Source organism: Littorina saxatilis, linkage group LG8 (genome assembly GCF_037325665.1).
Source record: "Littorina saxatilis isolate snail1 linkage group LG8, US_GU_Lsax_2.0, whole genome shotgun sequence".
In the NCBI taxonomy this organism is placed as follows: domain Eukaryota; kingdom Metazoa; phylum Mollusca; class Gastropoda; order Littorinimorpha; family Littorinidae; genus Littorina; species Littorina saxatilis.
In genome coordinates, this window is record NC_090252.1 from 55,712,039 (window position 1) to 55,729,538 (window position 17,500).

The 17,500-nt window shown below is 44.5% G+C and overlaps 1 protein-coding gene across 1 annotated transcript in view; it reads right to left on the bottom strand.

Annotated features, from left to right (window-relative positions):
• Positions 1–17,500, bottom strand: part of LOC138973874 (uncharacterized) — a gene marked incomplete in the record, with an annotated part of 89,085 nt that overhangs the window by 10,052 nt on the left and 61,533 nt on the right.

The following is a 17,500-nucleotide window of genomic DNA, read 5'->3' on the forward strand; positions in this document are numbered from 1 at the left end:
TACAAAAAACAGAATAGATTAAATGCAATAGAGTCGAGTGCCTGTTCCAATTCCAAACCGTGCCTGCACTGTTGAGGCGCGTGAATTAACGAAACAAAACTGCTCCAAAGTCAAACACAAAAACATCCGCGCACTTATTCTCACTCTTATGACACAGTTTAGACTAAGTACTTACTGACGGCAACATCAGAATCACAGTCGGTCGGTGGTATAAACATTGAGCGTGGTTACAAAATGGTATACAATGTTCACGTTCTGCTTATTGGAAGTAGAAGAAAGAACGACCGGCCGGTACAGTCGACAGAAGAATTACTTCAAAATCAAATAAACCGATTCTCCGCGGACCTCTAGTTTGCACATACACAAAGCCTGAATATCAGAGTAACAATATACACAAGATGACGGTAATCCAACATTCAAGTCATGCAAACCAGTCCATTTCATACCAAGAAACACGTATTTTTTTCACACTGGCCCACACAGCTGTACAGTTCCAGAGTACGACGTACAAGCCTTTGTGCAGCTAGCATTTCCGCGCGAAACGGGAAAGAGGTCACCGCGAGCGCAGGGTCGGCTATAATTGGCCTGCCTGCTCCAAGCTGCCTGCTGCTGAGATAGCAAAATCGCCACAGCATTGAAATAGTGTGTGGTGGGCAGGTGGTCGCCGTTGAAAGGTATTCATTATATGGAGGGAAACTTCGTCTGGCCTCATCCTACGGAGTAGTCGTGGTGGGCAGGTGGTCGTCGTTGAAAGGTATTCATTATATGAAGGAAAACTTTGTCTGGCCTCATCCTTCGGAGTAGTCGTTGCGTGCATGTGGTCGCCGTTGAAAGGTATTCATTATATGGAGGGAATCTTCGTCTGGCCTCATCCTACGGAGTAGTCGTGGTGGGCAGGTGGTCGCCGTTGAAAGGTATTCATTATATGGAGGGAAACTTCGTCTGGCGGCAGGTTTCACGGTAATCAGACTCTTTGATGTGTGTAAACTTTGCCTTCAAATTACTTGCTTACTGTGTTGATTTTCATCATTTTTTCTGCTTGGCATGAGTAAGTATGGTATTTGCAATACAAAAAAATAAATAAAAGCTAAAATGTTTGAGTTTGAGCAATTATTTGAGCGCGTTTTTCGAAGCGAACGTGTGAATCCTGACAGACACCATTTCCTTCTGTCACATGACCCCATCTCAAAGTGTGATTCAACAGACACGAAAATAACACACAAAACTTATGATAATGGGGTTATTAATTCAATTTATACACAAGGTTAGTCTCTGACTAGAGAAAATAGGGAAACAATATCAAATGGGAGCATAAAACCGTTTCTGGAAAAATTTTCAATCACCACCGAAAGTGTCTGTCAGTAAAAAAAACACGTGCTTTGTTTGCAAAGCAAAGCCTAATTTTACACATCGCGTGCTTTTGTCTGTTATTCTTGCTTGTGAACATCATTTTATTGATGTTCTTCACTGGAAAGCAGGTGTATCATCAACAGTATCACAAAATCGCAAAGAATGAACATTTTTGTTGTGATCCGACCGGTGTCTGTAGACTGAATCACACGTTCGGCAAACTTCGTTTTTAACGGAAATAACCGAGCCTTTAATCGGAAACGACGTTTCAACCGCTTCATATCGTCTGCAGGAAGAAAAAGAGGAATGCGATACCCAGTGAGTAAAACATTTAATCGTTTTTAGTGCCTTTTGATCAAGTTTTGTTGCGTCTGTCAGCAACGTTCGTCAACCCAACGTTCGGCACAGCGACGCACGCATACGGATTTGCAGCGTTTGCATTCGGAAAGTGAGGGATTTGTGAGTTCGTTTGCATAATTTCAATCGCTAGTAGGTTTTCCCTTCGTCTCCCATTCTTGTGTGTACATGTTATTGGCATTTCATTGTGTAAATTGAAAGTTTGTGAGTAACAGTAGTAAAATCTGTCGAACGTTGGCAACGCTGACAGACGGAAATATCGAACGTTGCCTTCAATGACAGACTGGCTTGGCGATCGTACTTTCGATTCGTAGGAACACAATATATAGAGACAACAATGTGCGCTCGTTACCACAACGGTCATGAACCGGTGTAACAAAAAATTTTTACTCCACGAAAAATTGACTCGGACGGAGTAAACTTCCAGTAAAAATCTTGTACGAAAAAAGAACTCACAAGGAACTAAATTTTTACTCCCCAAATATTTACTCCCAGTAAACATCTCGTACGAGAAACTTAGGGCCTACTCCTTCGTTTATAATTCGCGCAATATCCCATTTACGTGCAATCCCGTTTTGCCGCCGTCCCATTTTGGCGACATTTAACAAGCCAAGCGTCATTTTACTACCGCATCCCATTTTGGCGCAATCCCGTTTCGCCGCTATCCCATTTTTTTGATTTTTTTTTTCTTTTTACATTTAGTCAAGTTTTGACTAAATGTTTAACATAGAGGGGGAATCGAGACGAGGGTCGTGGTGTATGTGTGTGTGTGTGTGTGTGTGTGTGTGTGTGTGTGTGTGTGCGTGTGTGTGTGTAGAGCGATTGAGAGTAAACTACTGGACCGATCTTTATGAAATTTGACATGAGAGTTACTGGGTATGATATCCCCGGACGTTTTTTTCAGTTTTTCGATAAATGTCTTTCATGACGTCATATCCGGCTTTTTTTTAAAAGTTGAGGCGGCACTGTCACACCCTCATTTTTCAATCAAATTGATTGAAATTTTGGCCAAGCAATCTTCGACAAAGGCCGGACTTCGGTATTGCATTTCAGCTTGGTGGCGTAAATATTAGTTTATGACTTTGGTCATTAAAAATCTGAAAATTGTAATTAAAATTATTTTTTTATAAAACGATCTAAATGTACGTTCATCTTATTCTTCATCATTTTCTGATTCCAAAAACATATAAATATGTTATATTCGGATTAAAAACAAGGTCTGAAAATTAAAAATATAAAAATTATTATCAAAATCAATGGACGTCTACCCACAACACGCCACTGGATGCCGCGTGGTGCCAGTCGTGAAAACCAGGTTCTTTGTCCCACAGTGAGACATTCAAGTTGGGGACTTTGTGACCGCTGACTTTGTCAGCATGGATGGAAAGGTGGAGAGATACAGGGCGGTGATCCTCCCCAAGTCAACCCATTTCCCCGATGGGCCAGATCGAGAGGAGATCTGTGTGAAGTGTTTGCGCGCAAAAGACAATGGGAGATACTATGTCTTTCCTAATGTTGATGACATTTCATGCTTGCCAATGGCTCAGATAAAAAAAAAATCCCACCAACGAACCATGAACAACAGGGGGGATTACTATTTTGACATGTGACCAAGTCTCATTTGAGCGTTCACAGTGTTACCTGAGAATAGCACACCCCCTTGAATTGGGACCAAAGAAAAAGCGTTGTATATATGCATTTTTGAATGCTTTTCTAAAGTCATAAGTTCATTTGTGAAAAAAATAAATTTTTAGGGATTGTTTTGCTGAATGCATGCAGTTAAGAAATTGACCCCGTTTTCAAATTTAGGGGGTAGGGTTGCCCCATAGCCCACGTATGTCTGTGTGACTGTGTCAAATATCAATCTACTTTGCGTACAAACTGTATAGATGTTTGTTTTTCGATTTTAGAATGATTTCTTAAGCTGGTTAGAACTTCTGAGGTCTACAGGAAACGATAAAGATAAAAAATGTACAAAATATAAGTAGCGTCCTTTATCTTACCATTGTTCTGATCAATACTGTCCCTTTATTTGCAAGTTAACCGTTTTTATTAATGTGTTCAAGGAGTATGTTAAACATTATTATCAATGGTTGCTTTAAACAGCACCTTTGGGCAGTTATTATGCACTGAAGTTGTAAAAGCATGTTTTTGGGGTTTTAGGATATAGCGTCTTGGAACGCCAATCATCTTGGAAATACGAATGTTCATATAATTTTTTTTTACTGTTTTGGATAAATAAAAAGTTGAACTCTTGGTGCAAACTGTTTTTTGGCCCCTGTTTGACTATTTATTATTTTGGAATATTGTGTGTGAGAGGGAAACTGCAATCCTCAATATCATGAAACGTGCCTGGCCTCATCCTACGTTGCGTGCAGGTGGTCGCCTCCGAGAGGGGGTCGCCAGGGCAGGTTGGACGGTAGTTGTGAAAGTCATTGAAAGCTATTTCATAATCTAACACAGACAAGAGCGAAAGACAGAAAAGCAGACAGACATTTAGAAACAGAGATGGAGACAGAGAAAGGGAGACAGAAAGGCGGACAGACATAAAGTCAGAAACAGAGATGGAGACAGGGAAAGAGAGACAGAAACAGAGATGGAGACAGAGAAAGAGAGACAGAAAGGCGGACAGACATACAGACAGAAACAGAGATGGAGACAGAGAAAGAGAGACAGAAACAGAGATGGAGACAGAGAAAGAGAGACAGAAAGGCGGACAGACATACAGACAGAAACAGAGATGGAGACAGGGAAAGAGAGACAGAAACAGAGATGGAGACAGAGAAAGAGAGACAGAAACGAAGTTGAGGCTGGTATTGGAAACTTACCAGGGATGTTTGAAGCCTGTCCTTAACTATGCTAAGTCGACTACACAAAATAGACTTCGCGAAGCTGGCCGCACGAAACTTTCTCACTGATTTGCCGGTAAAAAGCCTTCGCGAAGCTGGCCGCACGAAACTGTCTCACTGATTTGCCGGTAAAAAGCCTTCGCGAAGCTGGCCGCACGAAACTCTCTCACTGATTTGCCGGTAAAAAGCCTTCGCGAAGCTGGCCGCACGAAACTCTCTCACTGATTTGCCGGTAAAAAGCCTTCGCGAAGCTGGCCGCACGAAACTCTCTCACTGATTTGCCGGTAAAAAGCCTTCGCGAAGCTGGCCGCACGAAACTCTCTCACTGATTTGCCGGTAAAAAGCCTTCGCGAAGTCGATTTCGGGCTCAATAGGCGACTTGCCCTATTGGTCAGCGCCGCCAAGTCGCGCGATAAATGTGCGTTAACTTGCGTGGCCTTGCGAGATCTGCCGCAAAATGCGGGCATGTTCGGATAGCTCTCTGAGAATGATGCCGTTGCGTTTCAGTCCGGACACTTCGCCTTGAAGATTGTGAATTTTTACCGTGAGCAGTGGGCTGCGGCAATGATGTCCGCAAGAATAATCATAAAGTTCGTTCAAAGTACCCAAGCATGGCCCGTGCACAAAGGAAAGGCGATCGAGTTTAATTTTTTTTTTAACACAAGCCAGAGCTTGTGAGAGCAAACAGTTTGACCGCAGGGAAGTGAACCTTTCTCATCTTTCGCACCGGAGAGCTATTCAAGCGGTGTATTGTGCAAGTTGGCTATCAAGGACAGCCTTTAGCGAACTTGCCAAACCATTGTGATGAAGGTGAACAACAACTGTCGAGACCTGATTCAAAAGTCATAATAAAAAATAATAAAAAATGTATAATCTGTGTGTTTGTGTGTGTGTGTGTGTGTGTGTGTGTGTGTGTGTGTGTGTGTGTGTGTGTGTGTCTGTCTGTGTCTGTCTGTGTGTCTGTCTGTGTGATCTGTGTGTGTGTCTGTCTGTTTATCTGTCTGTCTATCTGTGTGTCTGTCTGTGTGTCTGTCTGTGTGACTGTCTGTCTGTGTGACTCGGTCTGTGTGTGTGTGTGTGTGTGCCACAGAGTGTCCAGCCGGTCAGTACGGGCCAAATTGTCAACGACTGTGCGGGGAGTGCTCAGGAGGAAAGGCCAAGTGTCCTCACGACGATGGCCGCTGCGACGAAGGCTGCCTTGTTGGCTACGATCCTCCATTCTGCACAAGTAAGTCCCTAAAACTTCTTCTTCTTTTTTTTTAATCATGGGCTGAAACTCCCACATTCACTCACGTTTTAGCAAGGGTGGGGTTCAACGTGTATGGACGGTTTTTACGCCGCTTTCGGGGAACCATGCTAGGTATTTTCGTGTTTCTTTAACCCATCGTATATTAAAGCACATCCTATCAACCGAACTAACCAGCAAATCTCAAATAATAGAAAACTCATGGAGAATTTGGATCAAAACGCTGATTTGTCTTGGTCACAAAGTAGCTCCCTTTCACTTGAAGGAAAACAAGAGGCGAAGCCATCAAGGCTCACGTAAGAAATCGACAAACAGTAACACAAACTCAATCACTCCGTCACACACACACACACACACACACACACACACACACACACACACACACACACACACACACACACACACACACACACAGAGAAAGAGAATAGGTGAAACTGTGCAAGAAAGCGAGACACTAGATCTAGATCTGTCTGTCTGCATGTAGCCTACTTACAAGGACACGACTGCCAACTAGTCTCGGCCCGCTCAAAATAATAATGACCGAGACTGTCAGTACTTCCTTCGCGTGACGTCTAACCCTCTTACGTCATAATGTGACGTCAATGTAATGTGACGTCTTCAAATGTTAGAGTTTCTACCACAGACATACACACGCACAGACGCACGCACGCACGCACAGACAGACAAAGTTACGATCGCATAGGCTACACTTACGTGAGCCAAAAAACCATTTATCAGAGCACAGATTCACCTTTGTTTTTGTTTTTGTTTTTGTTTTTTTAACATTATGATTGATCCACTATGATACGTACGCAAATTTAAAAAGTATTTTTAAATGCAAACACTCACACACCCACACACTTGCACACGCACGTACGCACGCACGCACACGCACGTACACACACGCGCACACACACGTGCGTTCGTTGTATCGTTTGTACGTACGTTCGTTTTCTTTCTTTCTGTATCTGTCTGTGTCTGTCTAGCTCTCTCTCTGTGTTTGTCTGTCCGTCCGTCTGTCTGTCTGTCTTATCTCTCTTGTCTCTCTCTCTCTTTGTTTATGTCTCTCTCAATATCTCATATGTCTCTCTTTCTCTGGCTTTCTCTGTCTCTCTCACTCAACCAATTCCCCCACCCCTTTCCTCCCCCTCCTCCCTCCCCCCCACTGCCTGCCTGTGTGTGTGTGTGTGTGTGTGTGTGACGTCAAGGATGTGTGTGTCCCATTCCGAAGCAACAAGCTAAGAATAGTTTCTAACTTGGTATCAGGATGCCCGGAGAACACATGGGGTCAGGACTGTACGGAGACCTGTGGCGAGTGTAGCCAGGACGTGGAATGTGACTTCAAGGATGGCAAGTGTGTCGCTTGCGTACCAGGCAAGAAGCTGCCCTACTGCAAAGACGGTGAGTGTGTGTGTGTGTGTGTCTGTGTGTGTGTGTGTGTGTGTGTGTGTATGTGTGTGTGTGTGTGTGTGTGTGTGTGTGTGTGTGAGTGTATGCGTGTGTATGTGTGTGTGAGTGAGTGTGTGTGGGTGTTTTTGAATGTGTGTGTGGTTGACTTTCTGTGTGTATTCACCGGTTTTTGTTCGGGTATGGACGAGAGAGGGAAAGCAATCAGGAGTGTGAGAAAGAGAGAGACTTACAAAGGAAAAGTAAGCTTCTGAGGTGATGGCTACGCAGACACGAAGAAACCAGTTGAATGAAAATCCCTCGACTTTAAACATTTAAGCGATTTAAATCTGTGTGTCCTTTTGAGTTTGTCTGTTATTTCAGACCATGCAAAGAACGTCAGCTTTGAGGTCATTTTACACACACACACACACACACACACCACACACACACACACACACACACCACACACACCACACACACACACACACACACACACACACACTCACACACACCCTCTTTCAGGGTGAATAAAGAAAAAAACGTTGACCACACTTTGTGACTGTGATTGACTGAGTTAATCTTGCTTGATTGTTATAAATTATTTATAACATGTTCTGTTGCCTATTTTGCCCCCCGATACACAGAGTGCGAGGCAGGCTATTTCGGCGATAACTGCGAGTCGGTATGCGGCAGTTGTCCGGATGGGTTTCGCTGTGACGCTGTCAACGGAACGTGCACCAAGGGCTGTTACCCTGGTTACAAACCGCCTTTCTGTCTTGTAGGTGAGCATTGCTTTTTGCTTGAACCTCCCTCCCGAACCCCCCCCACACACACACACACCACCACCCAACCCCGTATGTGTGTGTGTGTGTGTGTGTGTGTGTGTGTGTGTGTTTGTGTGCGTGTGTGTTCGTGCGTGTTTGTGTGCGTGTTTGTGTGCGTATGTGTGTAGGTTTCACTGTGTGTGTGTGTGTGTGTAGGTTTCACTGTGTGTGTGTGTAGGTTTCACTGTGTGTGTGTGTAGGTTTCACTGTGTGTGTGTGTAGGTTTCACTGTGTGTGTGTGTAGGTTTCACTGTGTGTGTGTGTGTGTGTGTGTTTGTGTTTGTGTGTGAGTGTGTGTGTTTGTGTACGTGTGTTTGTGTGTGTGTGTGTGTGTGTGTGTGTGTGTGTGTGTGTGTGTGTGTGTGTGTGTGTGTGTGTGTTTGTCCTTCTGTTACAAACCACCTCGCTGTCTGATCTTGTGGGTAAGTATTTCTACTTTTTGTTTTACACCCCTTTACATATTAGTCTGTTTGTCCTTCTGTTCGCACCTAGTTCTTTATTGTGTAGGTGCCCTTCGTATATAGGTGTGTGTGTTTGTAGGTTTCACTCTGGTTTCAACCCGCTTCTCTGTCTAGGGGTTTCATTCTGTTTGTCTGTCTGTCTGTTTGTTTGTCTGTCCTTCTGTCTGTCCTTCTGTCCGCACTTAGATATTTGTTGTTTATGTCCCCATCGTATATAGGTGTGTGTTTGTAGGTTTCACTTTGGTTACAATTCGCTTCTCTGTGTTGTGGGTTTCACTCTGTTTGTCTGTCTGTCTGTCTGTCTGTCTGTCTGTCCGCCTGTCCGCACTTAGATACCTGCTGTTTATATATCAATTGAGTTGAAACTTGGTGTTTACCTCGTTGAACAGTTCGGGCATTTTATAAGGGCACGCGTGTACGACTTAGACAGGACGGTCAGAAGACACGCACGCACGTACGGAACGCGGATCGTATCAACTACTGGTACGGTTGGCCTAGTGGTAAGGCGTCCGCCCCGTGATCGGGAGGTCGTGGGTTCGAACCCAGGCCGGGTCATACCTAAGACTTTGAAATTGGCAATCTAGTGGCTGCTCCGCCTGGCATCTGGCATTATGGGGTTAGTGCTAGGACTGGTTGGTCCGGTGTCAGAATAATGTGACTGGGTGAGACATAAAGCCTGTGCTGCGACTTCTGTCTTGTGTGTGGCGCACGTTATATGTCAAAGCAGCACCGCCCTGATATGGCCCTTCGTGGTCGGCTGGGCGTTAAGCAAAACAAACAAACAAACAAACAAACAAACAAACAAACAAACATCGTATCAACTGATGCAGGAAATTGATGCATCCAAAACCAAGAATTTGATGCATCATTTTCACAAAAGGATGCATCATTTTCAAAAAGGATGCATCATTTTCAAAAAGGATGCATCATTTTCAAAAAGGATGCATCATTTTCCAAAACTGATGCATCCGATACGAAAATGATGCATCCTTTTAGAAAATGATGCATCATTTTGATGCATCACTTTCGGTTTTGTACGCATGCGAAAAATCATTCATTTCCGGTCTTTTCGTAAGAAATGCCTGAGCACGGAAAAACTTGAAATGACATTTTGACGAATATAAACAAATTGGTTAGATGAAACAAAAATAAACGTACAACATACCATTAAATCAGGAACAAGTCAAAGTCACGGCATTATGCATTTTAAGGCATTTTTTGCTTTGTTTGTGGTTTGTCTTTTGTGCACACGAAGTTTTGACGCCCTTGACCTTCGACTCAAACTTTCGTTTTCCGACGTTTTCAACATGGCCGAAGAAGAATCGTTTTTGACTGGTGTTCGGCGAACCTTTTCTTATTGTGCAAATGTTTTGCGATCGGGATCTTACACACAAGAAGCCCTTGAACGGTAGGTGTTTTTTTAAATGCGAAAATTCTGATGCATCCAAACGATGCATCAAATTCGTGGTTTTGGATGTATCAATTTCCTGCATCAGTTGATAGAAATAGTTCGTTTCGCTTCGTATTCCGGTTCAAATTTTGCTTTTTGCTCGGCACTTTCCGAGAAAACCCGAGAATTCTGATGCATCCAAACGACGCATCAAATTCTTGGTTTTGGATGCATCAATTTCATGCATCAGTTGATACGATCCGCGTTCCGTACGCACACATCAGGGGAGAGTATTCCGGTGTAGAAAAAAGATGGATCGGAAACGGCATTGTGTCCCCTTTTCTTTCTGAAACAAAATAAATTAGTTTCTTTGCTTATGTTTAGTGTTAATGTTGTTGCAGCATGTGATGATGGTTACTATGGAGACTGCAGCAGCAAGTGTGGGCGGTGTGACGGGGGAGCGCTGTGTGACAAGAAGAATGGGTACTGCAAGGCGTGTGTGGCTGGATTCAAGATGCCGCTTTGTGAGGGTATGCTGTGTGTGTGTGTGTGTGTGTGTGTGTGTGTGTGTGTGTGTGTGTGTGTGTGTGTGTGTGTGTGTGTGTGTGACGGGGGAGCGCTGTGTGACAAGAAGAATGGGTACTGCAAGGCTTGTGTGGCTGGATTCAAGATGCCGCTTTGTGAGGATATGCTGTGTGTGTGTGTGTGTGTGTGTGTGTGTGTGTGTGTGTGTGTGTGTGTGTGTGTGTGTGTGTGTGACGGGGGAGGGTTGTGTGACAAGAAGAATGGATACTGCAAGGCTTGTGTGGCTGGATTCGAGATGCCGCTTTGTGAGGGTATGCTGTGTGTATGTGTGTGTGTGTGTGTGTGTGTGTGTGTGTGTGTGTCAGTGTGTATGTGTGTGACGGGGGAGCGCTGTGTGACAAGAAGAATGGGTACTGCAAGGCTTGTGTGGCTGGATTCAAGATGCCGCTTTGTGAGGGTATGCTGTGTGTGTGTGTGTGTGTGTGTGTGTGTGTGTGTGTGTGTGTGTGTGTGTGTGTGTGACGGGGGAGGGTTGTGTGACTATGGGTACTGCAAGGCTTGTGTGGCTGGATTCGAGATGCCGCTTTGTGACGGTATGCTGTATGTGTGTGTGTGTGTGTGTGTGTGTGTGTGTGTGTGTGTGTGTGTGTGTGTGTGTGTGTGTGTGTTTGTGTGTGTGTGTGTGTGTGTGTGTGTGTGTGTGTGTGCGTGAGTGTGTGTGTGTGTGTGTGTGTGTATGTGTGTGTGTGTGTGTGTGTGAGTGTGTGTGTGTGTGTGTGTGTGACGGGGGAGGGATGTGTGACAAGAAGAATGGATACTGCAAGGCTCGTGTGGCTGGATATCAGATGGCGCTTTGTGAGGGAATGGTGCTCATCATCTTTCTGGCTTGGTTTGTTGTGTGTTTAAAGAAATTATATCTAACAAGAAAACTGTCTCACATCGGCCCAAGAGCTATACATTTCAGGTTGGGCATTGTAATTATGTGACCACACACCACGAATACCTTAAAATAAACGTTTGAGCGCTGATTTACTCAAATTAAAAACGTCTGTTTTGAGTAGGCATACCAGATTTTCATGTCATTCTTATTGGGACGTTCTTTGAGCGAATCATAATGTTCGTCCTACCTTTCGACCCTGAGCATTTCATGCACTATTCATAGAGATACAGCTCTGAAATTAAGCCGAGAGCTACAGAGTTCGTTTTGGGAGTTGAACAGATGACAATTATACACACGAGACAGGTCTTAGAACTAGTGTTTGAGCGTTCTATTTTCAAATCTGAATGCTGTGCTGACATTCCAGATCTTGTTATTCTCCAACCGACATTGTGCCTCTGTCTGTTGTGCGAAGCGTTCTAGCCCTGTATGGCACGGAATGTGCATGCGTAAACTAGACTGAACATTTGACTTCCTTAATCCAACGGTACTGATCTGCTTTGATGAATGGGTATCTATGAAAACTAAATAAATAAAGATGACGACCGGAAGTCTTGACTCCTGACACAGTAGAGCTGGGCGATACAGCCCGCTCGCTGATTAAAATTCATGTAATGATTTGCCATAGTTTCAGAGCTGGTTTGAGCAAATCATTGCAGGTGTTTCTAAATGTCCCTTCAAGTTGAACTTTTCAAAGTCCAAATCGTCAAAAACACTCCCCAAAATGGCGGCTTAGACAATATATCTTAGAATATCGTTTATATTTTAAATTTCTTTAGCGTTTCAGTTTAAGTTTAGGCCCAGGCTTAAATCTCCATCCTTGTAAATAAAGGTCCCTTCAGTTCAGCTCAGCTAAGTTCTGTTCGGTTCAGTTTATTTCAGTTTAGCTCAGTTCAATACCTCTCCTCTTGTTTGCGTGTGTGTGTTTGTTTGTATCAAGTACATATTGTAAGGAAAGGCCCAGCCTTTAAATCGTCATTCTTGTAAAATAGATTTCAGTGCAGTTCAGTTCAGTTCAGTTCATCTCAGTTCAGCTCAGCTCAGCTCAGGTAAGTTCAGTTCATAAGACATAAGACATAAGATCATTTATTGTCAATATAATCAAACAATGGATGGAAAAGTGCTCTTAAAACAACCAAACAACATATGACAAAATAAAACATACTAAGTAAGAACACCCAAAGTACTCCAGACAGGCATGTCCGCCAACATCCACACTGCACACATACACATACACACACACTCACACACACACACACACACACACACACACACACACACACACACACACACACACACACACACACACACACACACACACACACACACACTTTCTTTCTTTATTTGGTGTTTAACGTAGTTTTCAACCGTTCAAGGTTATATCGCGACGCGCGGGACACACACACACACACACACACACACACACACACACACACACACACACACACACACACACACACACACACACAGATATACACACACACTTAAACACACACACACACACACACACACACACACATACTCGCACGCACACTCTCGCGCACATGAGTTGCTGGTAAGAGATGTGTACCAATGCATTGCACTCCTATCATCATAATCCTAAAACGTATAGATAATAACACTTGTGGCCATACATAAAAACAGTACATGCGGCATCACAGAGGGTTTCAAATTATTCAGTTCAGTTCAGTTCAGCTCAGCTCAATTCAGTCCACCTCAGTTCATTTCAGTTCAGATCAGTTAGGTTTAGTTAGGTTTAGTCCAGTTCCGTTCAGTTCAATACCTGTCCTCTGGTTGTGGGCAGTGTGCACGCTGGAGACTGGTTGCAAGGAGGCAGAGAGCACGGGAACAAGCACAAAGGCTGTTTCCGACACTCCTTTCTTCATCGGCATGTCCTTCCTCGTTGTCGCCCTCGCTTGTGGCGTCGTCATCGTCGGTTAGTACTCTGTGTGTGTAGGAAGGGGGGTGGGGGTGGGAGGGGTAAGGGGAGATGGTGGGGGGGGGGGAGAGAATGGGGGGTTGGAAGGGGGAGGAGAAGGTGTGTGGTAGTGTGTGTATATATATATATATATATATATATAGGCCTATATATATAGTACCCAATATTGACGGACTGTGTGATGATATCTTCTGCTATGGTCTGTTGAGACAGTGATATCAAAATCGAGACCGGAGGTCGAGATTTTGATATCACTGTCGAAACAGACCAATAGCAGAAGATATCATCACACAGTCAGTCAATGTTAGATATATTGCTAATTTTCTGGACATTTTGTATTAACTGTAAAGTATTTGTCTCAGTTTTGGCTGTTCCATATCCCTCCCTCTGATTATTATTTCTTTTTGTTCACTCTTTTCTTGTACTTTTCAGTGTTTTAAAATGTCTTCTCTTTCAAAAAGTCTTTAGTCACTTGCTCAACTAAATTCTGGGATAATTACATTTTCATATATATTTGTTTGTTTTTAAATTTAGGTGTTTTTGTTTTTGAAGTGGGGAAGCAATACAGAGGTCGTCGATATCAAAACTGATATCGACGGAAATGTCGTCGATATCACTTTTGCACTGAGCTCAGTTTTGCCCAATTGACCAATGGAAATTCACGTAACATATGAAATAGCAATATATATGTATATGTGTGTGTGTGTGTGTGTGTGTGCGCGTTTATGTGTGTGTGTTTATCAGTGCGTGTGTGTGTGTGTGTGTGTGTGTGTGTGTTTATCAGTGTGTGTGTGTGTGTGTGTGTGGTTGTGTTTGTGTGTGCGTGCTTGCAACGGGGGGGAGGGGGGGAGGACTGGTTGTGTGGCAGTTGTCAAACGCATGATATTTTTTCACGGGGGAAAATTGACCCAGGAATAACTAGTCCAAGATGCAGTAGTCTGGGGGCGGGGGGCGGGGTGGGTGTATTTATTTTGACCCTCAGACACCGCTTCACACTAATCGCTCCCCTTCTCAATCCATCCATCCATTCCCTCTCCCCCCAGCAACACTGACATACCGCCATAGAAGGAACCGCCTGGCAAGAAGGGGCTCTCATCAGAACGTGCAGATTCGTCTAAACGTACCCGACAGGAAGGGAAGGATGCAGCAGCTGACCATGGCCGAAGACGTCACTGGGAGGCCTGTTATCCAACTGCCCTCAGACGACGGGCAGTCGGTCAGCAGTTACAGCACTGGGGGTGAGGCTTGGACATAGGGATATATAAGGGTGTGTGCGTGAGTGATATGGGTTATCGTCCCATCCCCCCAGAATACGTATGTGGATCCCACCTATATTCAGGTGATACAAAGTACTCGACCTTATTCAATCTTAACAGATCCTCTTAAATATCTTATCACCCCCACTCCCGTCATCCTCCCTCTTTTGACCAGCCCCACCCTTTTTTTTTTTTTTTTTTTTGATCGTATATACCAATTCATGTCCAATATAGGCAATTAAGACCTGACGGACAATAAGCCCCTTAAATTTCTTTTGATATGGGTTTACATGTAGATCTATATTGTGTAACCAGGTTCGAACAACGAAAAGGAAACCAAGTCTATCATTGATCAGCCACTTGTGACTAGGCTTCAGAAAGATGGACATTTAATCGATGATGATTTGATGTTTTGATGTTTTGAGATGTGTACGGGCCGGACTATCATTCACGGCTACAAAGACATGCAAGTCTTTCTCTCCATCCGGCCATAACACATCGTCTCATAACATCAAATCATCATCGATTAAAGTTTAATTTTTGGTTTTACAAACCTGGTTCCAATTGAAATACGCGTACATACACAGAGAGAGAGAGAGAGAGAGAGAGAGAGAGAGAGAGAGAGAGAGAGAGAGAGAGAGAGAGAGAGAGAGAGAGAGAGAGAGAGAGAGAGAGAGAGAGAGAGAGAGAGAGAGAGAGAGAGAGAGAGAGAGAGAGGTATTGAGGGAGGTATTGAGGGAGGGAGGGAGGGAGGGAGGGAGGGAGGGAGGGAGGGAGGGAGGGAGGGAGAGGGGGAGAGAGAGAGAGAGAGAGAGAGAGAGAGAGAGAGAGAGAGAGAGAGAGAGAGAGAGAGAGAGAGAGAGAGAGAGAGAGAGAGAGAGAGAGAGACAATGACAATGACAATGACAAAGACAACGAAAAATCTTTATTTTTCGAGGGTGACAAGAATACAGGCTCTAGCTCTGTGAGGCAGTCTCAAATCCTCCTCTTTTGCAGGTTCTAGGAAGCAGTCTGATATGGATTGGAGCGAGTCAACGGTAGACTCTGATGACAGGGGCAGCCAGGCTACCTCTGCTTATTCCGGTTCCGCCAGTGATGAACAGAGTCAGGCTTCATCGCATTGAACCCTCGACAGACGCAGTGGCGTGGTGGGAAGACGTCGGCCTCCTAATCAGGAGGCCGTGAGTTCGAATCCCGGTCGCTGCCGCCTGATGGGTTAAGAGTGGAGATTTCACCAATCTCCCAGGTCAACTTATGTGCAGACCTGCCAGTGACTTAACCCCTTTCGTGTGTACACGCAAGCACAAGACCAAGTGCGCACGGAAAAGATCCTGTAATCCATGTCAGAGTTTGGTGGGTTATGGAAACACGAAAATACCCAGCATGCCTACTCAACAAAAGCGGAGTGAAGCTGACTATGCTCTCAGAGTATAGTGTGGGGAACCCAAATGGTATGGACAAGCCTGCAGGATGTGCTCTGCTGTCTGATTCTTGCCACACGGACATAAATACTAGCTTAACCTCGGGTTCAATTGAAAACACCATTCGAGTCGTGTCGCTGCATGACTAGCATCTGTGCGGAGACAAAAAGTAAAAACTTATATGTTCTCGAATGTTATTGTAGCTGGAACATCTGAGAAAGCAAGAGCTTCAAAAGCAATGGGGGTAGTGGTTGTCGTAGATTTCGGTAGTTATTTTTTTCTCCATTGAAGGTTTCACTGTAGTATTTTCTACATGTGAATACTAATTACCATTGTTAATTAGTATGTTAATGCGAAATCTCTTGAACACATAGAAAAGTCAACTGTGGAATTGTATTTTCTTACGATAATGGACAGATCGAATGCTTACTTGAATTGATTAAAACAGTATCATGTCATTTATTTTAGACGGTTTCGTTGTTGTAAGTGTGTGTGGGTGTATGTGTGTGCACGTGCGCGAGTGTGTGTGTAGGTGTGTGTGTGTGTGTGTGTAGGTGTGTGTGTGTGTGTGTTAGACTGCACCATAAACCCCCTCCCGACCCCTCTCTCTCCTTCCGTCTCTCACTCTGTCGCGCTCTCTCTATGTCCATTATTTGTCTAGATTCAAAAATAACCTTAGTCTCGACCAGCCCAGCTCTCGCCCACAGGCACTCGTCACGGGGTGGGCGGGGCCTATGTCTTGGCTGTCACTTGTGATGGACGGGGGGTCTTTTCTTATGGTAATAGTAGCAGTCTTGAGAGCGCACAGGCCCCGCCCACTTTGATCCCGACCCGCTCGTGACGAGTGCCTGTGCTCTCGCCATGACATGGTCAACCCAGCCTGGAGAAGAAAAAAACAAACAAAACAAGAGGCGAAGCCATCAAGGCTCACGTAAGAAATCGACAAACAGTAACACAAACTCAATCACACACACACACACACACACACACACACACACACACACACACACACACACACACACACACACACACACACACACACCAGGGGCGGATCAGTTCATTTTATGGGGGGGTTTCCAAAAGTATATTGTGAACAGATATGGGTGTGAAGGCGCGAAGCGCCGAGCCAACGGCGCGAAGCGCCTAGCTTGCTAGGGGGGTCCGGGGGCATGCCCCCCCGGAAAATTTTGAAAAAAAGGATGCAAAATGGTGCAAGCTGGTGCATTCTGAGGATGATCATTACCAGTTCCAGGCAGCAGATTTTGTCACTGATTAATACCCACAAAATTGAAACTCAACCCAAAAAAACACACAAAAATATTTTTATTTTTTGGCTGGGGGGGGGTTTCCGGAAACCCCAGAAACCCCCCCCTCGTCCGCCCCTGCACACACACAGTAAGCATAGGTGACACTGTGCAAGAAAGCGAGACACTAGATCTAGATCTGTCTGTCTGCATGTAGCCTTCTTACAAGGACACGACTGCCAACTAGTCTCGGCGCGCTCCTTACGTCATAATGTGACGTCAATGTAATGTGACGTCTTCAAATGTTAGAGT